The sequence below is a fragment of the Myotis myotis genome, unplaced genomic scaffold (genome assembly GCF_014108235.1).
Source record: "Myotis myotis isolate mMyoMyo1 unplaced genomic scaffold, mMyoMyo1.p scaffold_m19_p_2, whole genome shotgun sequence".
Taxonomy (NCBI): Eukaryota; Metazoa; Chordata; class Mammalia; order Chiroptera; family Vespertilionidae; genus Myotis; species Myotis myotis.
In genome coordinates, this window is record NW_023416324.1 from 83,822,126 (window position 1) to 83,849,229 (window position 27,104).

Below are 27,104 nucleotides of genomic sequence, written 5' to 3' on the forward strand. Positions count from 1 at the left end.
TTCTGTTGTTGGACAAAATATAGCCAAATATATCAATTTTTATTTTTTTGTATAAAAAATTCCTCAATTTTTCGGTTTACATTAATTCTAAAAGTTTAATGTTTTACTTTAAGCTTTAATTTATCTTGATATCTTATATTTTATTTATTCAACAAACACTTATATAAAGTCTATTATATGTCAGGCACTCTTATAAGCTCTTAAATTTTAATTTAATTAAGGGTATCTGAGAGAGAGGAGGTACTTGATTGTTTCCCCCAAAGAGCTAATTTTCCTTACAGTATTTAGCCCAAACACTTTCTTCTCAATAGGTTTTGAATCTATTTCTGACAATCCTTTTTGTTTCAATTTTATATTTCCTTTTTTTTTTTCAGCAAAATTATACCATTTTACTTAATGTTACTTTATAATAGAGGGTTGGGCAAAAGTAGGTTTACAGTTGTTCATCTGGAAAACAATACAATCCTATCTAATAAAAGAGAAACATGGTAATTAGCCATACGTCCGCTACCCTTCCCATTGGCTAATCAGGGCGATATGCAAATTAACTGCCAGCCAAGGTGGCGGCCAGCAGCCAGGCAGCTTGAAGCTAACATGAGGCTTGCTTGCTTCAGTGACGGAGGACTCCAACGTTCCCCGCCTGCTGCTGCCGGCCTCTGAGCTTGCAGTTTCAAACATTGTTACAAATATAGAAGCTAAACAAAACCCCAGGAACCTGCTTTCAGCCCGCCGGGATCTCAGAGCTGGAGTTGATACAGTGTTTCGATTATAGAACACAAACAAACCAGATACCTGCTTTCAGCAGCAGAGGCCTCAGAGCTGGAGCCAAGCCTCAGAGCTAAAGCTGGCCCAGAATTAAAAAAAAAAAAGAAAAAAGGAGCGGTTGGGAGCTTCAGTCACCCGCCAGCCTGAAAACAGCCCTCAGCCCCTCACCCAGACTGGCCAGGCACCCCAGTGGGGACCCCCACCCTGAAGGATGTGTGACCAGCTGCAAACAGCCATCATCCCCTCACCCAGGCTGGCCAGGCACCCCAGTGGGGACCCCCACCCTGATCCAGGACACCCTTCAGGGCAAACCAGCCGGCCCCCACCCGTGCACCAGGCCTCTATCCTATATAGTAATAGGGTAATATGCCTCCCAGCACCAGGATCAGCAGAGCCGCGAGGCCTCCCAGCACCGGGATCAGCGGGCTCTGTGTGTGACAATGTGCAGCGCCCCAACCCCCTCCCCCCCCCCCCCCACGGGCCCTGCTCTGTGTGTGACGGGGTAGAGCTATAACCTCCCCATCAGCCCTGCCCTGAGTGTAACAGGGTGTGGAGCCCCAACCCCCTGATCCACCCTGCTCTGTGTGTGACAGGGGGCGGTGCCCCAACTCCCCTATCGGCCCTACTCTGTGAGTGACAGGGGGGAGCTCCCCAACCCCCTGATGGGCCCTGCTCTGTGAGTGACAGGGGCAGTGCCCCAACCCCCTGATTGGCCCTGCTCTGTGCGTGACAGGGGGTGGCGCTGCAACCTCCCCATCAACCCTGCCTTGAGTGTGACAGGGGGCGGCACCCCAGCTCCCCAATCGGCCCTGCTCTGAGCCCAACCAGGGGCTGCACTTAGGGATTGGGCCTGCCCTCTGCCACCTGGGAGCAGGCCTAAGCCAGCAGGTTGTTATCTCCCGAGGGGTCCCAGACTGCGAGAGGGCACAGGCTGGGCTGAGGGACCCCCCTCCCCCCCCCCGAGTGCACAAATTTTTGTGCACCGGGCCTCTAGTAATTAATAAACAATAATACAAGAATAGCTCTGGCCATTTTGGCTCAGTGGATAGAGCATCAGCCTGCAGACCGAAGGGTCACTGGTTTAATTCCAGTCAAGTGTGCACCTTGGTTGCAGACTTGACCTCTGTCCCTGGTCAGGGCACGTGCAAGAGGCAACCAACCGATGTGTCTCTCTGACAACAATGTTTCTCTCTCTCTGTCTCTCCCCCTTCCTTCTACTCTCTCTAAAAGTCAATGGAAAAATATCCTCAGGTGAGAATTTAAAATAATAATAATACAAAAATAAACTCTATGTTTCACATACAGCTATAAACCTACATTTGCCCTAGTTTCTATAGTTTACATATAAAAGAGTAATTATATTCCCATCACTTTAATTAAATATAATTCCTAGCCACTTTACCCACTTATTCCTCTATCTCAGTAATTTTCAAATGGTATGCCACAAGAATTTTTAAAACATGCAATACTTGACTATTTTGCCAGGAACACTGACCTCTTTTCCCTTAGATTGTCAAAAAAAAAAAAAAAAAAAATGACAATAGCCAACACAACAATAGCCATGCAGTGTGAATGAATCAAAACTATACCTATTTTTTGTCACCTTGGAAAAAAATATAATGTATTTTTTTAAGGTGGCGCAGAATTTAGTAATTAATTTATGTGTGCCAGGAAATAAAAAAGTTTAAAAATCGCTGCCCTAGCTGATCTTTAGATATTTTTCACTAAGCTCCAAAATAAATTCCAACAAATTAAGAAGTATTTATGCCTTTGCAATGCTAATTTGTCTCTCGCTAATAAAAGTTATATCGTTCTAATTATTCAAGTCTTAGTTTAAAGCTCCAAGCTGCTAAAGTTCTGAGTTGCTAATGTACTCTCATTAACTTAAGAATATTTCAGCTGCTGTTCATAAATTTTCTACCATTATATTCATGTCATCTGTAAATAATGGTAATTTTATCTCCTCCCCTTTAGGAATTATATTTCATTTCTATTTTATGATTAGATACATTAGCCAGAACCATTTTCAGTAGAGCGATATTGGCTACACATTTTGGAGGAATATAAAAAGGCCAATGTTAAAAATTAACATTTAGCCCAAACCATGGCACAGCCATATATCATCAACATAGAATAAATTGCAGGAAGACAAAATTAACCTAAAATTTTATGTTAAACTAGAGGCCTGGTGCACGAGATTCGTGCACTCAGGGGATAGGTACCTCAGCCTGGCCTGCGCCTTCTTGCAGTCTGGGAGCCCTTCGGGGGATGTCCGACTGCCGGCGGGGAGTGGGCATAAGCTGGCAGTGGGACATCCTTAGCACTGCTGTGGAGGGGGGAGAGGCTCCCACCACTGCCGCTGTGCTCACCAGCCGTGAGCCTGGCTTCTGGCTGAGTGGTCCTCCCCCTGTAGGAGGGCATTGACCACGAGGGGGCAGCTCCTGCATTGAGCATCTGCCGCCTGGTGGTCAGTGAGCGTTATAGTGACCAGTCATTCTGCCATTTGGTCGATTTGCATATTAGACTTTTATTATATAGGATTTTATTATTATTACTTTAGTATTAAAATTTTTAGTAGTCAATTTTTGTAAGTTGATATTATGGTTTAGGACTGCTAATTCCTCAATGCTGCTAGTCACTAAATTGGTCCTGTGGGTACCATACTGCACACTGATGACATTAAATAAATGCTCAGTTTTAGCAATGTGGTAAAGGAGAGATATTCTGGATCATTCTACCAGAATAAGTACTGCTAATGGACATGTTTCCAACAAGCTTTCCTTCCTTTCTGACAGCAAAGAAGAAGGGAAAGTTCCTTTCCCTTCAACTGTTGGCCTTGAAGATTTGGTTGATGGTGATGATGCAGTTTCACTGCAATAATCTCACGCATTGAAGTGTTGTCCACTGTGGGGCCAGATGCTTTCTAAGAACTTGCAGATGTTTCCCTTCACTTACACTTTTATTTCTAATATATTTTGCATTCAAATAAATCATTTGATAAAAATATCTTTCAAGTTTATGGTCTAAAAATGTCAAGATGGAATGCAATCAGCTTTCAGGATCCAGGATACTGGTAATCTTTGACTTTCCCCGTGTCTCGGCCTCCACTGCCTGTAAAGTAATTCCAGCATCTTCTCTGGAGCGGGATGAGAAGAATGTTTTTATACCAGGAGTCATGTATGAAATATTTTTACCCTTGAGACTTGTCAGTTGGATCATTTCTTGAGCAGGTTCCTATGAACAAACTACATCCTGGGCTCAGACCATTATTTGTAACATGCAGTATGGAGGCTTTATTTGGTTTAAGCAACCTTTTACATGTAATAGCTGCATTCCTACCTTCTCTAAACATGGCAAGTCAGTTCCAAAATCCCTTGCATACCATGTAGTTTGTCTCTGATCCAAGAATAAGACTTGGAAAGTCCTGTGGCCTTTTATTCTTGGGTAGGTAGTCCTGTTAAAATATGCTGTGCTTGACTTAGTTTCCTAACACAACTGAAGGGTATCAGAGCATTCTTATTACACATATTTTTGAGGGTAGATTAGTGACATCAACTGTGTTTTGGGTTCCTTGCTTTTCTCTTATACTCTTTTTCAACTCTTCATTATACCAGGTAAATCATTGAGATTTTATTGTAGTAATTTCAGAGTTTTACTTTATCATGAAAATTTAAGCTGATACAGTTGACATTCTGCTGCTAACCCATCTTCACAAGATGTAAAAAATTCCCAAGCAGCACAATTTCCTTAAATACCTGTAGTGTAAGTGTACTTGAATAACTGAAAATTTAGTACAGCTTTAAATAATTATTTCATTTCATGATATGAGTACTGGTATGCATACAAACCTATGATTTTTACTAGTACTATATAATTTAATTTTAATTATATTACTCCCCTTTTATTGTTACTGAATGTTTTTTGAAAGAATTGTCTATTTTAGCTTAGCAGATATGTCACAGTTTTCTTTTTTTAAAAAAAACATACTTGTATTTATTTTAGAGAGGAAGGAAAAGGGAGCCAGAGATAGAAACATCAATGATGAGAGAGAATCATTGATTGGCTGCCACCTGCATACCCTCTACTAGGGATTGAGCCTGAAATTCGGACATGTGCCCTGACCAGAATCAAACCATGACCTTCTGGTTCATAAGTCAATGCTCAGTCACTGAGCCACACTGGCCCGGCAACATCATAGTTTTCCAAAACAGTTGCACCAATTTGTACTTCCACAAGTAGTGTCTTAGTCAATGTGCTTGACTGATCAAACAGTGTATTAGCCAGTTTTGTGGAGGTTATAGTAGTAGTTTAATTGGCATTTTCTTAATATCCAATGAGGCTAACTATATTTACTTATGTTTTCTGAGCATTTGTATTTCTTTTTTGGATAAAGTATCTTTTCATGACTTGTTATTTTGATTGTTTGACATGCAGTAAAGTATGTCAGGTGCACTAATTTTAAGTGTACAGTGCAAATAAATTTTTACTGTTTTCTAAATCTCTATGTACATCCAGATCAATAAATGGAACATTCCTAGCACCTCGTGATTCCCAGTTATTACCACCTCCTGTCTTCCCAGAGGTACCTATAATTATCATTATTAACTGACATTAATTAGGTCAGTTAATAATGAAATATTCCATCACTATAAAAACATTCAGTAAAATACATATAACATAAAATTTACCATCTTATCCATTTAAGTATATAGTTCAGTGGTATTTACAAACCGTACCCATGTCTCCTTTTATCGTGTGATATTTTTATCAGACAGGACCTCAAGGATGCCAAAATTCCATCCAAAGCTGGTATTTGTCTATCTAGTCTTCCACAATCAAAATCAAAGCAAAAATATGTTAGCAGGTTTTAGTCAATTATAAGCCAAAACTCCTGTTCAGAGCATTCCTACCAATAGCAATGGCGACATTAAGCCTCCTAGGCATGTTCCTGGTTTTAATGAGAGCACCTCTATTGTTTAGCCTTCGGATATACATCAGCTATTTGAGTAAGTATTCACTGTGTTGTAGTTTTCTAAGAATTTTTATCCAGATTGGTGTTGAAATGGTTTCATATTTTTGACTATTTTTATTCTCATTGGAATCATTTGTGTAATATGCTAATCTATTACTCCCATTAAGTCATTCTTGAATTCCAGGAATTCAAGATACAGTGCATCCTATTTGGATGCAGTGAGTGACTGATTAAAGTGCTGTTGTAATTGATTGTAATTAGTTTAAGGATTCTGAAGATATAGTCAAAGATGAGATTGCTATTTAAAGCAGCAGGTTTTAGTAATTTATTCAGCTTTTAGAAGCAGATTCATTTCATCTACACAGAATTAATTTAATAGATTTTAAAATCTTGTTCTATATGATGGAATAATTTATCTAAAAGAAACGATCTGCTCTTTGAAAATGTGAGAGATGTAAATCTGTCAAGCTTATAAGCCTTTTTAAATATAATTACTTGAGAACTTTTTTCATTCTATAATTATTGGAGTTTTCAGACTTCTGAATTATTAAGACAATTTTGGTCATTCATGTTTATCCAGGGAACTTAAAATTTTAAAAAGATCTCCTAAATCCTTAGCACAATTTTAAATATCCTTGATATTTGTTGCCTTTTTTCATACCAAATTTTTCAAGTGTGTGTGTACTTTTCCTTTTGATTATGCTTGCCACAGATCTATGCACTTTATTTTGCACATGCCTCTTTTCAAATGAAGAGTTTTTTCTGCTTTGGGGTTTATTTATTTATTTATCTTGGTTGAGTCCTTTCATTGATTCATTTTGGCTTTTTTATTATCATTACCTGGAGGTATGGCCCACAGGTTTATGGGGTTTACAATGCAGTTTGGTTTGCAGACACATCGACAGGCTATTGTAAAAAAGTGGGAAAGGTGTTATTATAAGGGAAGTTCAAGGTCCTAAAGGAACACTTCCAATGGGAGCTCAACTAGATTTGCAAGAGATGAGACTCAAGAAAGGTTTACAAGTAGAAGCGATGCCTGAGAGTAGGAACTGGCCAGGCAATGGGAGATGGACGGAGAGAAGAGAGTACCAAGCAAAGGGAAAAGCCAGGGTCCCAGGGCGAGAAAGAGCCTGACCCAGTTTTTGGCAATTACAAATGTCCACATGCTGAGTATACAAAGCAGCAAGAATGATATCAGCCACGAAAGATCCTAGAAGCAAACCACAAAGTGGGGTATTACGGAGTCTGAACAATGGAATGCCAATGATGTTTTACACAGAAAAATGACATAATCATGTTTAATGGTTTTGCATTTCAAACATTTTTAAAAGATTACTTTGATCTCTCTGTATAGAAAGATGACTTTGAAAGATTACTTTGATCTCTCTGTGAAGAATAGACAAAGGGCAGGGAAATCAGTTTCGTGGTTGTGGTAGGAAGCCAGATAAGAGATGGCGGCGCCCTCCATGAGGAAAGCAGCCGAAAGCATGAAAGGAAGGAGACAGATTGAGATGTAGGCGAGAGGCGGGAAAACAGAATTTAGAGGGCTGGATTGGGTGTGTAGAATGCGAGGAGGAATAAAGAATGATGTCCAGGTTTTAGGCTTGACTTCTGTAGCTGAGTTGGGGAGGCAAGAGCAGAAACCCAGTCAGATGAAGAAGGCTGACTTTGGATGTGAGGATACTTTATTATTAGTAGTAGCAGTATGAGTTGTCCTGTTTAATACTGTTTACTTTGGTTTCTATTTTATCTAAAAAATAATTTTTCTATGTTTTGTTTTTTATGTGCACATGTGTATAAATACCTGAAAATTATCAAACCCTTTTTTTCTTGTTTGAATATAAGGTAAGGCATTTATCACTCTTTTACTTACTTCTTCTATTATTTTCTCTCCAAATTCCATTTTTGTTAGTAAAATCTTAGCTATTATGCCCAAATTATTGCTACTGTGTTATTTCATATGATGCATTTTAAAATCTTATCCTGTTTATTTTCTGACTTCCTTACTAAAATATAATCTCACTGTCCATAACATTATCTAGCTTATGGGAGGAATCTGGTAGATATTTGTTAAAAAAAAGATTATATTTTAATTATGTACCTTCTCCTTTTTTGACAGTTGTATTTAGTTTATAAATCACTCATTTTATTGCTCATTTTAATCACTCAATTTTATTTAATTTCTGATTGGCTATAATTTATGTTCAAACATTTTTTCCCAGGAAGAGTATGTGAGGGTATATTTTCTGATCTCCACCACAGAGACTACATATAGAGTGTGGATTGGTCACAATATTTTCTCCCGCAGTTCTGTAGGTTGGTTCATTGTCCTTGGCATTTAGAGTTTTAAAAAAATCTGAGATTACCTGGATTTCATTTCTCTATAGATTATCCTCTTCTTTTCTTCTTGAATGCAAATTGGATAGCTTTCTTTTTTTAAAATATATTTTATTGATTTTTTTTACAGAGAGGAAGGGAGAGGGATAGAGAGTTAGAAACATCGATGAGAGAGAAACATCGATCAGCTGCCTCCTGAACACCCCCTACTGGGGATGTGCCCGCAACCAAGGTACATGCCCTTGACCAGAATCGAACCTGGGACCCCACAGTCCACAGGCTGATGCTCTATCCACTGAGCCAAACTGGTTAGGGCTGGATATCTTTCTTTATCTTTTAACATTAAAATTACTTGTTCCTTGAAGATATGTTCATTCATCTTTGTATACCCAGTATCTTGCAGAGCATATGGCTTATGAATACCAAATGAATACATCCATGAATAAAAACACATATTAAGTTTAGGTAAACTTAAAGTCATACCACAGTTTCTCTGCCTCACTATCAATCCGAAATTTAGCTGACATTGATGCAACTTAAGAGAAGTCATTATATATGTGACATATAAATAGTCACATATATAGTCATTATATATGTGACCTATAAATTCATAGACTTTATACATGTGGTTTTCAGAATTACCAAGACCTGAAAAGCAATTATGAACATACAGAAAGCTTTGCCATTATTAGAACCCAACCCAAATTAGCCATTCTTTCAATGCCTTTATTATCTAGCAAACTTCAGAGCCCTCCTCAAAACACTCAATCTTTTACTATGAAGAGTTGATATGATAAGGAACAAAAATGAAACCTAATTTTTTTAAGCCTTTAATTCTTTGAGTAAAACAAAATCATTGTCAGAGACATAAAAACAAAATTATGTGTAAGATTGAAAAATGTTTTTTTCTTCTTTTTATATTTTTCCCTTGGGTACCTCCAAATCGGTTTCTGTCCATGGGAATAGAATCCTGTCAGAATTTCAGCAGCAATCATTTATGATCACACAATATAGAAAGAATGTTTGGCCCCTGCCCGTGTGGCTCAGCGGGTAGAGCGTCGGCCTGTGGACTGAAGGGTCCCAGGTTCGATTCCCGGTCGGGGCACATGCCCAGGTTGCGGGCTCGATCCCCAGTAGGGGGAGTGCAGGAATCAGCCGATCCATGACTCTCTCTCATCATGGATGTTTCTCTCTCTCTCTCCCTCCTCCTTCTTCTCTGAAATCAATAAAAATAATTTTTTTTTAAAAAAAAGAATGTTTGTGTTACAACCAGATTTGGGGAGCAAGTGAAATGGAGAACAATGCAAACTGAACCTGTCAGTTACAGAGTTTGCTTCGGTGTAGGCAGGAACAGGCAACTTTCATGCAACATGAAACTTTTTCAAAATTCAATCTTACCCAGATTTCTCCCATGGAACATAAACTTTTATCAATGTTGAAATTTTCTACTCATTGATAATGTCAAGAAAACCAGAAATTCAAAATTATTTGGGCAAAGCGTTAAAGTGAATTAATCTGAAAACCCTGCTTCAAATCAATCATTCTCCAAAACTGTTAGCTGTTTTTTCTATTGGCAATAGTCATAAAGACCTGTTGCTAGAGTGTCAATCCCAGTGTCAAGTCCAATTTACAAAAGAAAAAAAGGTACAAACAAAATACAAAACAAAAGCACCACCTTCATCCAACTCAGTTTATTGGCAACAAATGTGACAACATATTATTTCCAACATTCAACAAATACTCTTCCTTATAACTCTGTAAAACTGATTTCTCTTATATATTTTGAGGAATCTGGTTCCGTAAGATTTAAAATAGAAAATAACACTGGCCAGTGTTGCTCATTGGTTTGATTCCTGGTCAAGGGCATATAGTTGGGTTGCAGATTCGATCCCTGGCCCCAGTCAAGGCATGTGCAGGAGGCAACTAATTAATGTGTCTCTCCCACATCTCTCTCTCTCTCGCTCGCTCTCTCTCTCTCTCTCTCTCCTTCTCTCTAGTCCACTCTCTCTTAAAACAAAAAAATCAATGGGAAACTATCATCAGATGAGGATTAGCAAAAATAAGTGAATATGATCTGAATTTTAATTTGTTAATCATCATCTCTTACCTAATATGTGTACAAGTACATTTATACATATGCTGAAAGTGCACAAATGATTACTTCAAATAGGAGTTTTAGCCTTCCCTTGACCCTTGGGAATTTTCTGGTTGCACCCACACTCAAGCCTGGTTCTGGCAGTCCCTAGAGGGAGCAGTAGGAATTTGCTTGTCATAAATCACAATGAACTGAACAATGGCACACCCACATACTTGCCAAGCCTGCAAATAAGGACTCAGCTTTACCAACTCTTGCTAAACTTTTCAGTGCCTTTCCTTTACTCCAGGGAGTACCCAGTAATAAAAGAATGAAACCAATCTCCCTAACAGTTTCCCAAAGTATTAGCTCATCCCAAATGAATGTGGCTATTTGCAGAGGTGCAGTGTTGCTAGTCTTCAATGAGCCATGCTTTCTCACTGGCCCTGTTCAATTGGCCTTGTCTCTAAATGCACAGAATTGTAGATCCTCTAAATCATTTTATAGCCCTAGAAGATATTTGTCTTCATCTCAGAAGATCTACTTGCAACAAATCAACCAATCAACAAATATTAAGCTCATATTCATGTCAAGCAGTTGCTGCTCACATTATTACAATCTCCATAGAATAGTTCTTTGTGTTTTTGTTTTGCGTGTGGATGTTTGTTTGTTTGTTTGTTTGTTGGGGGTGGGGGGTGTTGGCTAATGCACTTCAATAGTATTTTATTTTATTTTATTTTTTTCCATCATCATGTATCCTCTTCCACCTCACCTCTCCTTCCCCTTCTCCCCCTCCACACCCCCCACAATCACCACATTGTTGTCCATGTCAATGAATTGCAAGGTTTAGAACCATTTTTAGAGAGGAATTCTGATTACTGAAAAATAAAGCAACATCTTAATCCCACATGTTATTTTATCCATGGAGAAAATTCTACACTTCAATATTCAGTCTAATACCCAGCACACTCGACCTCTGCTAGATCAGCAGCAGCAACATAAACTGAGGCTTAGACATGCAAAGGCTGGGGCTCCAACCACAACCCCCTGGGTCAGAACCTGTATCTTTACCAGCTCTTCAGGTGACTTTCAGGAACATTAGAGATTGAGAAATTTTTTTTTTTAAGAGTTAAAATGTGGCTTTATTTTTGCTAATTTAATGAATTAATTTGGTCTTTTAGTCTCTTGTGATCTTTCTTCTGAGCTACTATCTTTAGAGCTACATATAAATGGAATCATACCTGCACTCTATGTTCTTCTGTGGCTTCTTTTGCTCAGCTTAATGTTTCTGATATGCGTCCATTTGTTACATATGTCAACAGTAAGCCATGGTGTGAATATTCCAGAATTTGTTTTGTTGTGCCCAGATTTCAAGATTCCCAAGGGCCCACCAGGGAGCCAGCGAGTCCGATGCAAAAGCAAAGAGTCCTTCATTTCAAGCTAGCTTGAGCTCCCCATCCACCACACTCACCGACACAATGGCAAGCCAAGTGGCCAAGAGAGAGCGAGGCATGATGGGATTGTGGGTTTTATAGTAAGGGCAGGGGAGGGGACTGTGGGCCCTGCCGATTGGCCAGGCGCGAGTCGGGTCTTGTTTCATAGGATGTGGTCATATTGATGGCGTGCACTTCCCTTGATTATTATTGGTTAGTCCAGAGAAATCCTGGGTGTGGCCAGCAGAGGCCTGGGCCTCTGGGAAGAAGCCCCCACCAAGCACATGGCTCTGCCCAAAAATGGAGGACCCAGGGCAAGATGGAGGGCACAGTCCTCGCCCCCCCAAGGGCGAACTGAGCCCGGGCTCCAGGGGCCAGTCCGGTTGCTGGCGGTCCAGCAGATCGACCAGTTCCAGCCCAGACAGGAAGTCCACATCCTCCGTCTCGTCCCCGGGGGCGCCGGCAATCGCCTCCTCCTCCATAGAGATTGAGAAAATTTGTGAGAGACTATTTTTGACTCATTTATGTCAAATCATTTTAATATTTGTGCTAAATAATGAAAAGACTGGGGCAGGTTTAGAATTAAAACCGAGGTACCAAATTCAGTCTTCACACTTGTTCTGTTCCCACATTGTGTAAAATACTAGTAGTTTCTCCCAAACAATAATTTCCCTGGGCATGTACACTAGCAATATCGCTTAGGAGTGACTTTGAGTGTCAATCACAGTTGTGTGAGCAAAGTTGATTTATCACAACTAATTTTGGAAACACTGTTTTATTAGAAAGTCATAAACCTTATACATGTGGTTTTCAGGAAACTTCACAGCCTAACTGAAATAACCTATACCCTTTCACACTCCTGAGGTTTAATTCAATGTTTCCGAATTATTTCAGGCCAGGCAGGCTAAAGAGCTGCTCTCCACAACCTATAGTAATTCCGTGGGCTGTAGCTGTGCTGTTTCCTCCTCTCCGTCATGCTTGGATCACAAGGATATTCAGACATGTGCACCCAGCTCCTGGCTGCGATGTGCCATAGGATGAAGACAGAGCTATGTTCCTTAGGATGACAATTCACAGTGAGCCAGAGAAATCAAAAGGAGAGGAGGATTGCATTAGTCAGCTTAGGCTTCCATAACGAAATATCATACACTGGATGGCTTAAACAACAGAAATGTATTTTCTCTCACTTTCATAGACTGGAAGTCTCTCATCAAGGTGCTGGCCAATGGGTCCCTGGTGAGAGCTCTGATTTTCACTTGCAGACAAACACTTTCATGATCCATCCTCACATGGCCTCTCCTCTGGAGACACGATGTGGGGGAGGGTAGTGGAGGGGAGGTGTAGAGAGAGAATGACAGAGACATCTGGTGTCCCTTCCTCTTCTTAGGACACCAGCCCCATCAGATTAAGGCCCCACACTCAGGACCTCACTTTACCTTTATTACCTCTTTATAGGCACTGGTTCCCAAATACAGTCACACTGGGAGTTAGGACCTCAACATTTGGAAGGGGATGCAGTTCAGTCCACAACATTCAACCTTCTGGCCTCCCAAAATTCATGTCCTTCTCACATGCAAACTACATTCATTCACCTCATTCCAATAGTCCCCAGAGTCTTAATTCATTCAATGTCAACTTTAAAGTTGTAAATCCAAAGTCTCATCTAAATATCATCTAACTCATATATGAGTAAAACTGATTCATCCTGAGGCAAAATTCCTCCCCAGCTATGCACCTGTGATATCAGACAAGTCATCTGCTTCCAAAACACAGTGTAGGGACAGGCATGGGATATACAGTCCCATTCCCAAAGGAAGAAATTGGAAGGGAGGAAGGAAGGATAGAAGGAAGGGAGGGAAGGAGGGAGGGAGGGAGGGAGGGAGGGAGGGAGGGAGGGAGGGAGGGAGGGAGGGAGGGAGAAAGAGAAGGGTGAGAGGTAACAAGCAAATTCAAAACCTAGCAAAAATCTCATTTGATCCAAAAACTGAAGAATAATCCTCTGTGTTCCATGTGCGTCATCCCCATAGCCCAAGGTGATGGCCTTGCCCCTAAGACTCTGGGCAGGGGCAGCCAGGCCTGCTAATACCAAGAACTAGCCCCACCCTTTGAAACCTGGGAGAAACCAGCCCTGCTCCTAAACCCATGTGGGAGTAATAATCTCAACGATCTCTGAATCACCTTTGGGGTCATCCTTCCCTTTTCTTAAAGGATAAGGTATGCTTGCAGCTGGATAGCTCTAATGTTCCCTCCTATAAGAATTCAGGAAGTCTGACAGCCTGCTTTCCTTCTATTCTGTTTTCTCCGTTCCATTTAGTCCCAGTTGGAAGCGTGTTCTGATGCTGTAATTCCATCTCTAGTCTGGGTTTCTGCTAAAATGGTTGATTGAATCCATGGTTCACGCCCATGTTAATCTCCTTATCAAATGGATAAGAGCACCTTTAGTGTTTTCCTCAGAATGCCTTTCTCATTTTTTGCAATATGGATAGGCTGGGACTTTCCAAATCTCCAAGTTCTGGTTCCTTTTTACGTAACAATTCCTTTAATTTACCTCTCTCTTCTCTTGCTCTTTACTATAAAGGGTAAGAAGAAACTAAGCTACTCCTTTAACTTTGCTTAGAAATCTCAGCTAAATACCCCATTTAGCACTCATGAGTTCTACCGTCCCCCAAAACACTGGTACAGAATTCAGCCAAGTTCTTCGACACTTTATAACAAGGATCAACTTTCTTCCGGTTTCTAAAAGCATATTCCTTATTTGTGTGTGAGATCTCAACAGAGTGGCCTTTAATTTTCACATTTCCACCAACAGTCCTTTCAAGGCAATCTAAGCTTTTTCTAGCATGCACCTAAACTCTTCTAGCCTCCGCCCATGACCCAGTTCCAACGCCATTTTAGGTATTTGCTATAGTAACACCCCACTTCCCTGTACACAGACTGTCTTACTCTGCTCAGGCCTCATAACAAAAGACCAGACAGGGCAGCTTAAACAACAGAATTTTATTTTGTCATAGTTCTGGAGCCTAGAAGTCTCAGATCAACCAACCCGGTCTCCGGGAGAGCTTTCTGCCTGACTTGCAGACAGATACCTTCTTGGTCCGTCTTCACATGGCCTTTATGGGGGGGGGGGGGGGGGAGAAGGGATAAAGAGAGAGACACATCGGGATTTCTTCCTCTTCTCATAAGGACACCAGTCCTATAGAATTGGGGCCCCACCATTATGATCTCATTTGACCTTAATTACCTTCCTATGGGCCCTATCTCCAAACACAGTCCCATTGGGGGCTAGGACTTAACGTGTGGATTTGAGGGGACACAATTTAGCCTGTAATAAGGTTTAAAAAATAGGAATTCTCCATAAGAATGCTTCTAAAATTCTTTCTTTTACTATAATCATGGTATTTACTGTTGTCCCTTACTTGATCTGGAACACCCTTGAAATTTCCCAGACCAATAAAATTCCCAATGCCAGTATCTGTCTTCTGTATTATATGAGAGCATGTTATGAATGTATAAGGTCAGCCCTCCAGCGACCAACATTTGCATCAAACTACAAAATGCTGGGCAGTGTGGCAACTCCACACAAGGAGATGGGGTCGTGGAGAGCAAGCAGATGCCGTGGCCTAGAAAGAGACCCCAGGTAACCCCAGGTGTGGCAGGACCCAGCCTGCTCATATACCACACACCACAGGAGAAGGGCTTGGAACGCTGCCCACCTCTAGCATCACCTGCAAGAAGTATAATAAAAACATGTGTTCAGTGCTTTTACAGTTTATAAAACATTTCCAAAAATAGCCATCCATTTAACAAATGTTTATTGAGCACCTGCAATGCACCAGTCACTCTTCTAGGAACTGAAGTGAAGCATGTAAATAAATACTACGTCACTAAATAAATAGTGCTATATAATAGCAATGGATCCTTACAAAGCAAAAAGAGCACTATTATCCTCGGTTTAAAATGGAAAACCGAGGCAGAGAGAAGTTAGTGGCTTAGTATAAGCTAATAAGTGACTGCAAACTAGGGCATAGGTCTTCTGGCCCATGGACAGGTGCTCTTTCTTTCAAGGTGTTTTTCGATCCTGCCCAGGTGTCCTATCACCTCTCATTCCGAAGAGCTCAGGCTCCTAAGCTGAGCACACTACGGCTGGAAACCACAGGATCAAGACAGGGGAGAAAGTTATGAGGTTCTATAGAAGGGGTGAGAGGGGGATAGGAAAACCAGGCCGTGGCAGAATAAACAATTAATTCCACTATCCAGCCTTGACATTTACACTAGCCCCAAACAGGAGGCTTACCCATGCTGCTTGTTTGTGCATGCCCACATCTCACCGACGCTCACAGGACAGGGACTTTTGAACTGATTGATATTCTTGGCACAGAAGAACAATGCCATTGCAACTCGTAGGCAAATCTTGTCTGGTTTTCCACCCAGGCAAGCGTTTTTCAAATGGCCAAGAAGTGATTGCGTCTGAGCAATGTGCCTTTTTGTGATCTCTCTCTGACCCTGGGCCGCCAGAGGCCACTCGGCTGCTGCCTGCCCACCAGGTGGCTTGGGTCAGGAAGGCTCCATTCAGAAATACTTCACCTCTACCTTCCATTTCAACCCTGTGCTAGGATTTAAAGAATAGAGGGTGCAATGGAAATACGGAAAAGGTAAGAGTATTTTCAAGAGGCAAGGACCTTAGGACAGGGAGGAGGAGGGAAAACAATTGCTCTTCCCTACACGCAATTGGAGGTCTTTGTGTTTCTTTAAGGGTCTTCCTCTGCTTTGAGGAGGTAAAATATGGGTCACATAAATACAGCGTTGTTATGGCAATTACTCACTGGTGACATGTAGGGAAGATTCTGTTACCTGAAACAGGCTAGTAAATAGGAACATGACGTTTTGAAACTACTTCTGCTGCAGGACCAGAGGCTCACATTTCCCTTCTCTTCACTCATCACAGGTCCCCACCCACATCCTGTTCCCCTTCAACACATTCGGTCTAAATCTCCAAATAATATCCCCAGTCAGTCACAACAGGTCATGGCCATAGACTCCTTAGCTAGGTTTCCCCCTGGGTTCCAAAAGGGAAGGAAAAATCTATCTGCACTTTCAGGACATCAGGGTGGAAGTCTGCATCATCGCAGGGTGCTTCTCTAAATCTGGAATTCCAAATTTAGCAAGTGATGTAGCCCAGGCTGAGAGAATTTCTTCCTTCCTACGAATTTCCATTTATCACCAGAAACGGAACCTGGAAAAGTTCTGGGGAGTCACCCTTTCCCTGCAGGTTTTTAGTTATTTTGCAAACTCAACCTTGGGGATTTCCAAACTCTAGAGTTCAATGGGACCTTCTCTTTTTATTCAAGTGAAACATGTGTGCTGAGCCTGGATGGACCAAGAGACTCAGAGGTAAAAGGGAAAAGTCATTGAATGTGAAACAGGAAAGCTCCTCTGGTTCAATCTCCAATGTCTTCCATGACTCCTTCTCACCTGTAAAATAAAGGCGATATCAAGTCCTGTGTAACCACATCACAGACATGTTTTAAAGTTAAAATAAAAAGGATATCTGATAGGTCTCTAAGGAGAGAAGTTAAAGGGCATTTAAATAGGATCTTATTCATTATTATTATTGCCATCTCTTAAATTTTTAAACGTGTTCAGGCATAGAAATTCTTAAAAAGACATTTTGAAACTTCTTTTTTACATTACTAATTATTGGTGAGATATTTCTTGTATGTTAATCTAAACTCTAGTCATTGTAAACTTTTATAACATTTTGATGCTCTTGGTTTTTCTGTTCCTGGTGGGATAGAGAGCACAGAAGGGTGCTTAATTAAAAGACCATGTTGTTGTAAATTCCATCCATGTGATGTCAATGAGTCTTTTTTAGCAAGAGAGAAAAAGGGAGACAGAGAGAGGAAGGGGGAGAAAGAGAGAGAGAAACATTGATTTGTTGTTCCACTCATTTATACATTCATTGATTGCTTCTTGTATGTGCCCTAATCAGAGATCGAATTCAAACAATGCTCTAACCGACTGAGCTACCCAGCCAGGGCTCAATGAGTCTTAATTTAATATTAGCATACCCTATTATAGTGATTCTCAAAGGTGGTCTGTTGCCCCCTGGGTTCCCTGAGATTTTTTTATTGGTCCATGAAATCAAAACTATTTTAATAATACTACTAAGATGTTATTTGCCTTTTTCATTGTGTTGACATTTACACTAATTGTGCAAAAGCAAAAGTGGTAAAATAGCTGCTGCCTTAGGACCAAAGGAGACAAGAGCTCTAGCCTGTACCAGTAGTCTCTGTATTCTTTATCACCATATACTTGCAGAAAAAAAGGGGGCAAACAGTTTTATGTCCTCTGTTGGGGAGAAAAACCTTCTACTCCACCCAAGTTCTCCTGGCTGATTTAAGAATTAAATTGACACAAGACAGATTAACAGGAGAAAATTAAGTTTAATTTTGTGCATACGGAGAATCTACATAAAGATGAGAGATTTCAAAGACAGGCAAAATGAGGTATATGTGTCATTTTGGACTCAGAATAACAAAGTAGGGAAGGGTCTGGCATTTCAAAGGGAAGGGAGGCAATTTACAAGAAGAATAAAAAGAATAAGTGTTTGGTAAATCAGTGTTTGCTGGGCCATACAGAAACAATGTGTCACAGAGAGGAATTTTCACAAATAGACTTTGCTAGGTTCCTCCCTGTCTACCTCACCTAGCTTATATATACTGTAATTATCTATGAAGATAGCTCCCTTCCTGGAGCAGATCCTCTATCTAAATTTTTTTAGGCAGTTAGTGGGGAGGTCAAAGGTTCTTCCTGAGCCCTTTGTTTCTGAGAAATAATCAGCCTAAAATAATCCTCATGCCAAAGAGATACATCTTGGGGTGGCGAATTTTGTTTTGCCTTGTTATCTGAGAAAAGTATGCTTCACCTCAAATAAGACAGGAAAAATGATTGACTTTAGTTAATCTTGACCGTTGACTAGATGTCTTTTCAATATTTTGTGTGATAAAATAGAAAGTATGCACAAAGCACTTCAACACTCTACATCAATATATATACAATTGTTTGAGTTGCAAGCAGAAATAACTTATTTTCTCATGGAGTAACATTGTTCTTTGAAAGACAACTGACAGCAAACTATTGTTATTTACACATGGCTATTTAACAGACATTTCTTGAGATTGAGTAAAGAGAGCTTGCCACTTGAAGAAAAACAACAGACATTATTTGCTGCCAAAGATAAAATTTGAGCCTTCAAGGAAAATTTAAAATTTTGAAAAACTTGCATCTGTTAATGTAAACCTGACAGCTTCCAATGCTTAAAGACTTTTCTAATGAGATTAATGATATTAACAAGTGTAAATTTTTAAATATTGTATAGCCAACACTTGGAAGATCAAGTATTCACTCAATGAATCAGTATTTTCCGAATGACCAATGTATTATACAGCAAAATCATGCTTGAGCAAAAGATCCATTAGGCCTTGGCCGGTGTGACTCAGTTGGTGGAATATTCTCCCATGCACTGAAAGATTGCCAATTTGATTCCCTGTTAGGGCACATACCCTGGTTGCAGGTTCAATCCCTGGTGTGGCTGAGTACAGGAGGCAACCAATTGCTGTGTCGCTCTCACATTGATGTTTCTCTCTCTCTCCCTTTCCCTTCCTTTCTCTTTAAAATAAATAAAAATAATATATTTTTTAAAAGATCCATTAGTAAAATATAATTAATTTCATTAAAATTAGTTAATATTGCTAAGGTATACTGAGTTTGTCATTGTTATTTTAAACAGATAAATGTTTTTCCATTTTAACTTCATAAAAATTAGTTATTCTATATTAATGTCTTCTTTCTCACTGTCATTTTATTTTATTTTATTGATTTATTTTAGAGAGAGAAGAAGGAAGAGAGAAAGAGAGAGAAACATCGATTTACCATTCCACCTATTTATACATTTATTGGTTGATTGTTGAATGTGACCTGACCAGGGATTGAACCTACAACCCTGGCCTATTGGGATGATACTCCAACCAACTGAGCTACTCTGCCAGACTTTCTCATTGTCATTTTAAACAAATAAATAAATATTTTAAATATTCTTTTTAAAATTTTCTGTGTTAAATATAATCCACAAAAATAATAGCTTCTTGGGATCCTCAATAGTTTTTAAGGTATAAAGGGATTCTGAGATCAAAGCTTACATAATCACTGTCTAAATATTTTATATACTTTAGTGAAATAATCCTAACATCATAAAAGAGAAATTAACACAAGTAATACTTTCTTAATCCAGGGAGAAAAGAAGATAATATTCATATAGATAGTCATATTCAACAAAAGCCTCTCGAAGGAAATAATAATGCATATTTTCAAGCCAGAATGTTGCATTTTAGCTTGAAATGCAACATTTGAATCATTCATCTAACAGATATATTGAGTTCCTATTAATTGCCAGCATTCGGGATAGAAAGATAAATGAAATATGTCTGTCTTCAAGAAGCTCATAGTCTATAAAACCAGCAAAAAAGGGCATTCTTCTCCCACTCATTTTACTTACTTATGTATTCATTCGTCAGATGTTGAGTGCCTACCCTGAGCCAGGTACCAGTGTAGATACTGGACTGACAGAAACAGGCTGTATCTCACCCTTTTCAGAGCTCATGGCCTCTCAACAAAGCCAGGAATAATCACAGAAATGAGTGCTTCACTACATTATGACAAGTGCTGTGGAAGAGAGATACAGAACACTCTGAAAGATACCCTAGGAACTGAACCTGGTCTGGGAGGGCAAAAACAGCCTTCCCAAGGAGGTGGCTTTTAATATTATTAGTTAATAAAGGCCTTCCAACCAGAAGAAATAATATATTCTGGCTACAAAGAGAGCTAAAGAAACTGAAAGTCCTTGTGGCAAAAGCAAGGACAGCCAGAGGAAGATAGAGACAGAACAGGCTAGCAGGGTAAGCAGAAATCCAAGGTCGACTAGCTAGTCAGTAACAAGGTTAAAATTCAAATCTGGATCTGACTCATTACAGTGTTTAACTAGTACCTCACTAATTCCACTTAAAAAAGTAAATGATAGTTTAGTGTTTACAATGTGCCACACACCGTGGATACACATTACAACACTTTTATTTGCATGTGTCTCTCCCAACAACCCTATGAGGTAGGTGCATATACTGGTAAATCCCCATTTTATAGATGAAATGACTGAGGCACAGAGAGATAAAATAACATGCTGAAAGCTACACAATGAAGAAGTAGCAGAGGCAAAAGTGGTACCGAGGCAATTTGGCCTCAGAGTTCACACTCTTAACCACTTACTGCACCATCTCCTAATCCACACAATTGCTTGATGGTTGACCCGATAATCACAGTCAGGGTCTGGGTTAAGTCAAAGCTCCTCAGCACTCTGTTTCATTCCCATTTCCACTGGAAATGAGCCTGGTGAGGACTGTTGTTAAATCACACATCTATTGAGTGACACCTTCAATATCCCTAATGATTGCACACCTCCAGAAAGCCCTCAGTATAGGATGGATGAGGGATTCCAAGCTCTTCCTGTGTCTCATCTGATGTTTCAGGCACAGCTTTGCAGCAAAAGAGAAATATGCTGTTGAGGAAAATATTTCAAAGTTGAATCTTTCCCTTCCTCATTCCAGATAAATTCTATTAACGCATAGCCTATTACCTAATGGGGTTGTGGTTTGACTTCCTTCTCTCAAGCCTTACATGGGAAAACAGTGAAGATGGGAGCAGCCCACACAGTGTACTCTTTATTGTTTCAGAAAAAATTCCCACCAACACACCCTTGCTTTCTTTGTTTTATTAAGTTAAAATTTGTATCAGGCATATATGTAAATTTGCAGAAGTTTTGCAAAAGTTGCTTAATATAAAGCTTTTGCTAGGGAATATAAGAGACTGGAAACAATGATTGAGTCTTTAGAAAAGTGTTACTCATGTGAGTGCCTCCTATTAAAATGAGTAAGAGAGGAAAAAAACGGGTTTTAATTGTAAACTACATTTAGTTTCTGAAGAAAGAAAACAGGTGAGCAATTATATTGATGTACCACTTACCACAGAGCAGTGGGAAATCTCATCAGGGAAAAATGCAGGGCTGTGATTTTTGGCAAATAATTTTTATAACATAAGTGCTAGCCTGCAGGAGCCTTACTGTGCCGACGCCTCCCTTTCTTCCTCCTGAGCCATCTTTCCCAGCATGATTTCTAAAGACACCTGCTTACAAATATGTATCTTCAATTTTCCATAGTGAAAATGTATTCCTAGAGCAGTTAGAATCATATGAGAACAATGGAAAACCCAAATCAAAGTGGCTTTAAACTTGGTGAACATTTGTATGATCATTCAAGTGGACATGGCTGATCCAGGACTGCAGTGATGGCTTCACCATTACTCTCAGCACACAACAGGAGCCAACACCAGCCATCACATCTGCACTCGAGACAGCAGGATACAAACAAAGGAGTCAGGATTAGGCCACGTTATCTCCTTTGGTGACACTTCCTGGACACTGTGCCTACCACTGCCATCCATGGCCCTTAGTTTCTTTCACTGAAGAAGAAAGCGGAGAATAGATGTTAGAGGACAGTTATGTCTCCCTTTGACCATCCAAGTATCTCTGTGTAAAGTTACATTTTATGTTTAAAACACACTCAACTTCTTCCCCCCAGAGGAAACAAAAATCCCAAAGTTTCGTCAGATTCACCGAAATTCAGGTTTTCAAATAATACTTAGCGATCTTCATCAGGTCTAAGTGTGACTGCTCATGCTCTGGGCTTAAAGAAATCTAAGTTACCTGATATAACACATCCGAAAGTGCAATAAGGACAAGACAAGCAGCAAAAAAAAAAAAAAAAAAAAAAAAAAAAAAATGGTGACTTAGCCCTAAAAATGTTCAGATCCCTCTGGGCAAAAATAGGAAAATATGTCCAGTCTTCTGGTAGGCCCCATTCTGCTTACTGGAAAGGACCCCCTTTTCCCTTCATCTGTGGGCTCTGGCTTTCCTCCTTGGGACATGTTTCTTACCCATGATATTTGGAAGTATATGCCCTTCTTTTTTAAAAATATATTTTTTTATTTATTTCAGAGAGAGGAAAGGAAGGGTGAAAGAGATAGAAACATCAATGATGAGAGAGAATCATTGATCAGCTGCCTCCCACATGCCCCTCACTGGAGACCAACCCTGCAACCCAGGCATGTGCCCCAACCTGGAATCAAACCATGATCTCCCAGTTCATAGGTTGATGCTCAACCACTGAGCCATGCCAGCCGGGTGTGTATGGGCCCTTCTTGAAGCTTCACAGCTTTCACAGTGTTTCTGTTGGTGCTGGCTGGGAGAGTGGCATCACCTTAGTGTTGAATAGTCAAAGGCTTTTATAGGCCAGGTTGTGACTCTTTGTCAGTACAAAACTTAGTGGGCTCTGGCCTATTAAAATTAAATCAATTCTGCTTATAAGCAACCACGTAGATATTGTCTGGACATAGCTTTATGTGTGGTATCTTTGTTTTATTTAACCTCATAACCTCTACATCCCACCAAATACGCTCTCTCAAAGTAGGCTCCTTTTATTATTCGCTCCCCCTATTTTCAACAGAGTTTCTACCTCACAGTCCAAGATGTCTTCTCTAGCGTGAGCCATCAGATTTGGGTTAAACCCAGCAGGAAGGAGAAAAAGGCTGGATAATAGCTGCCCCCACTCCTAATAACACACCCTCGGAGCTGTATTCCTGCCTTCTGTATTTATCCATCAGCCAAGGCTTAGTCACCTGGCCACATCTAGCTGCCAGGGAGTGCCATGGACACGTCGCTTTCTTCTAGGTGGCTTTATTATTGAGGAAGAGGGGAGCACGAACATTCCGGAATAACCAGCAGCCTTATTATACTTATATGTAAAGGTGCTGTAGGGATTGTAATGTATATCACAGGAGAGGAACAAGCACGATCCACGCGACGCTGTGAAAGGGAGCCTGCCTACCTCACTTGACTCTTCTGGGCCCAGAATGTTAACAATCTTAGTGTTGATTGTGGTTCTTCAGCCAACACGGTGTGGCCTACCATGTTCTCGGGAATGGGTATGAGAATAATAGGCCAAACAAGGATATTGTCATGCGTCTGTCTGTACTGAAGAAGTTTCTGAAAGATGGAATTTTATGTAAACTACATAGAAGATCAATTGGGAATGATTAAACTCACCCAATTGATATATGCAGTTTTCAAGCAATTGACCTCTGCACTGTATATATTAATCTAGAAATGATAAGTGTATGTGGTTCTTTTTTTTTTTATTGCTTAAAGTATTACAAAAGGTATTACATATGTGTCCTTTTTTTCCCCCCACCCTTGACGGTCCCCTAGCCTCCCCTACCCCCCAGTGTCTTATGTCCATTGGTTATGCTTATATGCATGCATACAAGTCCTTCGGTTGATTTCTTACCCCCCTCCCTCCTGCCCCCAACCCTCCCCGGCCTTCCCGCTGCAGTTTGACAATCTGTTTGAGGCAGCTCTGCCTCTGTATCTATTATTGTTCAAAAGTTTATAATGGTCTCTATTATCCATGAATGAGTGAGATCATGTGGTATTTTTCCTTATTTCACCTAGCATAATGCTCTCCAGTTCCATCCATGCCATTGCAAATGGTAAGAGTTCCTTCCTTTTTACAGCAGCATAGTATTCCATCGTGTAGATGTACCACAGTTTTCTAATCCATTCATCTACTGATGGGCACTTAGGCTGTTTCCAGATCTTAGCTATGGTGAATTGTGCTGCTATGAACATAGGGGTGCATATATCCTTTCTGATTGGTATTTCTGGTTTCTTGGGATATATTCCTAGAAGTGGAATCACAGGGTCAAATGGGAGTTCCATTTTCAGTTTTTTGAGGAAACTCCATACTGTCTTCCATAGTGGCTGCACCAGTCTGCATTCCCACCAGCAGTGCACAAGTGTTCCTTTTTCTCCACATCCTCTCCAGCACTTGTCGTTTGTTGATTTGTTGATGATAGCCAGTCTGACAGGTGTGAGATGGTACCTCATTGTTGTTTTGATTTGCATCTCTTGGATGATTAGTGACTTTGAGCATGTTTTCATATGTCTCTTGGCTTTCTGAATGTCCTCTTTTGAAAGGTGTCTATTTAGGTCCTTTGCCCATTTTTTGATTGGATTGTTTATCTTCCTTTTGTTAAGTTGTATGAGTTCCATATAAATTTTGGAGATTAGGCCCTTATCAGATATGACATTGGCAAATATGTTTTCCCACACAGTGGGTTTTCTCGTTGTTTTGTTGATGGTTTCTTTTGCTGTGCAGAAGCTTTTTATTTTGATGTAGTCACATTTATTCATTTTCTCTTTAGTTTCCATTGCCCTAGGAGCTGTATCGGTGAAGAAATTGCTTCGGCATATGTCTGAGATTTTGTTGCCTTTGGATTCTTTTAGAATTTTTATGGTTTCCTGTCGTACATTTAAGTCCTTTATCCATTTTGAGTTTATTTTTGTGTACGGTGTAAGTTGGTGGTCTAGTTTCATTTTCTTGCATATATCTGTCCAGTTTTCCCAACACTATTTATTGAAGAGACTATCTTGGCTCCATTGTATGTTCTTGCCTCCTTTGTCAAACATTAATTGAGCATATTGGTTCGGGCCAATTTCTGGGCTCTCTATTCTATTCCATTGATCTACATGCCTATTCTTGTGCCAGTACCAGGCAGTTTGGAGAACAGTGGCTTTATAATACATCTTGATATCTGGTATTGAGATCCCACCTACTTTGTTCTTTTTCAGGATTGCTGTAGCTATTCGAGGTCTTTTTTTATTCCAGATGAATTTTTGGAGAGTTCGTTCTAGATCTGTGAAGTATGCCGTTGGTATTTTAATGGGAAGTGCATTGAATTTATAGATTGCTTTGGGTAGTATGGACATTTTAATGATGTTGATTCTACCAATCCATGAACACGGTATATTCTTCCGTCTGTTTATGTCTTCCTCTATATCTTTTTTCAACGTCCTATAGTTTTCTAAGTAGAGGTCCTTTACCTCTTTAGTTAAGTTTATTCCTAGGTAGCTTAATTTTTTTGGTGCGATGGTAAATGGGATTGTTTTTATAATCTCTCTTTCTGAAAGTTCACTATTGGTGTATAGAAATGCCTCATATTTCTTGGGGTTAATTTTGTATCCTGCTACATTGCCAAATTCATGTATTAAGTCTAGTAGCTTTTTGATGGAGTCTCTAGGGTTTTGTATGTATAATATCATGTCGTCTGCAAATAAGGACAGTTTTACTTCTTCTTTTCCAATTTGGATGCCTTTTATTTCTTCTTCTTGCCTAATTGCAATGGCTAACACTTCCAGTACTATGTTGAGCAGGAGTGGTGAGAGTGGGCATCCCTGTCTTGTTCCTGTTCTTAGGGGAAATGGTGTTAGTTTTTGTCCATTGAGTATGATGTTGGCTGTGGGCCTGTCATATATGGCTTTTATTATGTTGAGGTATGATCCTTCTACTCCCGCCTTGCTGAGAGTTTTTATCAAAAATGGGTGTTGAATTTTGTCAAATGCTTTTTCTGCATCAATAGATATGACCATGTGGTTTTTTTCTTTCAATTTGTTTATGTGATGTATCACGTTTATTGATTTGCGGATATTGTACCATCCTTGCATCCAAGAGTATGTGGTTCTAATGTAGCTTTTAATTCATGTTCCCTGAGGAATTGGGAAACCTTTAGTCGGGTGTAGCTCTTGCTTGGATTGTGTTCTTTCATTTCCCTCTTTGGTTTCACTTCTGTGGTCATCATGGTGATTTCCTTGTGTCAAGGCTTGCAAACCGATTGCAATGGAAGATTCTCAATCTCTCTTCCTGCAAGAGATAAATGTCCGTGCTCTAAGCACGGTTAACATCAACCACGGTTTACATCAGCCACGGTTTACATCAGCCACGGTTCCCAGGAGGTTTGTTTTCCTCCACGAAGACATTTGGCAATCTGAGGGTTAAGTTGGTTAAGTCTGGAAAAGGTTCTCTGTGTACATGTTCTCAGCTCGCTGATGAATGCTTTAGACCAACTTCCTGTGGCTCTGCGGGTCACTGAGTCTAGGACACTTTCTGTCCTATGGGGTAGGATATTCCTTGACCTATGGAGCTACAGTCACTTGGTGGGAGTGGACAGGACAGGCAGGGATCTCCATTTGCTCTATGTGGGCCACATGACATAGGCCTGGAGGAGTGACCCCACTAAGCTATATAGACTGGTTTTATCCCCTGAAAAACAAATTACAAAGAAATAGGAACATGGGTTTAATTTGTTTTCTGTAAAGTTTTGGCTTCTGTTAAGGTTGATTTGCATTTATTTGCCCTTGAGCACATGAGAAAGACTCATTCTCAGGAAATGCAGTTAGTGATGTGAAGTCACTTTCTGGAGTAGAGATGATTCTCTGCATCAAGGGTAAAAGTGTATGAAGAATTCTGCAAATAGACTTCTTGTCCCCAGAATAAAGATGCCTGTGTATCATCATCATAGAGTA